This window comes from Bison bison, unplaced genomic scaffold (genome assembly GCF_000754665.1).
Source record: "Bison bison bison isolate TAMUID 2011002044 unplaced genomic scaffold, Bison_UMD1.0 scf7180017864498, whole genome shotgun sequence".
In the NCBI taxonomy this organism is placed as follows: domain Eukaryota; kingdom Metazoa; phylum Chordata; class Mammalia; order Artiodactyla; family Bovidae; genus Bison; species Bison bison.
The window spans coordinates 3,775,060-3,775,919 of record NW_011495057.1 but is presented as its reverse complement, the minus strand read 5'-3'; the positions used below and the strand labels follow the sequence as shown (position 1 = coordinate 3,775,919).

The following is an 860-nucleotide window of genomic DNA, read 5'->3' as shown; positions in this document are numbered from 1 at the left end:
TTTTTTTTTTTTTTTTTTACTTTTTATTACAGAAATTATCAGAGCTTAAAAAAGAGTATAATTGATGTAAAAATTATCCTCTCTCAGGCATTATCAATAATCCACTCACCAGATGTCATATTATTTTGTCTATAAATACTTAAATTCTTTTTTACAAGATACGGTCGTCTTTAAAAAAAATAATGTGATAGTTGCACAACTCTGTGAATATACTAAAAACCATTGAATTGTACACTCTAAATGAGTAAATTATATGGTGTGTGAATTCTCTCAATAGAGCTATTAAATAGCCACAATGGCACTATCCTGTTAATAATTTTATAATTTCTCAAAAATCATCAAATAGCTAAAGTCCACATTTCCCCAGATATTCTTGAAAAGTTCTTTTAACACACTTAGACAGAGTTTGAAACATAAGTCAGATCATGTTATTCTTTTAGCTAAAACCTTTCTGTGGCTTTCCATCATATTTAGGCTAAAACCCAGACTCCTTGTACTGGTTCACAAAAATGTGACCTACCAGCAAGCCCTCGCAGGATGTGACTTCTCACTCCCTCTGCCTCTCTCTTGCCCACCTAACTGTTCCTACCAGCAAGCCCTCGCAGGATGTGACTTCTCACTCCCTCTGCCTCTCTCTTGCCCACCTAACTGTTCCTACCAGCAAGCCCTCGCAGGATGTGACTTCTCACTCCCTCTGCCTCTCTCTTGCCCACCTAACTGTTCCTACCAGCAAGCCCTCGCAGGATGTGACTTCTCACTCCCTCTGCCTCTCTCTTGCCCACCTAACTGTTCCTACCAGCAAGCCCTCGCAGGATGTGACTTCTCACTCCCTCTGCCTCTCTCTTGCCCACCTAACTGTT

At 39.8% G+C, this 860-nt stretch overlaps 1 protein-coding gene across 3 annotated transcripts in view; it reads left to right on the top strand.

Annotated features, from left to right (window-relative positions):
• The window catches only part of OSBPL1A (oxysterol binding protein-like 1A), a 234,197-nt gene that overhangs the window by 72,482 nt on the left and 160,855 nt on the right, over positions 1–860 (top strand). The window lies entirely within an intron of this gene.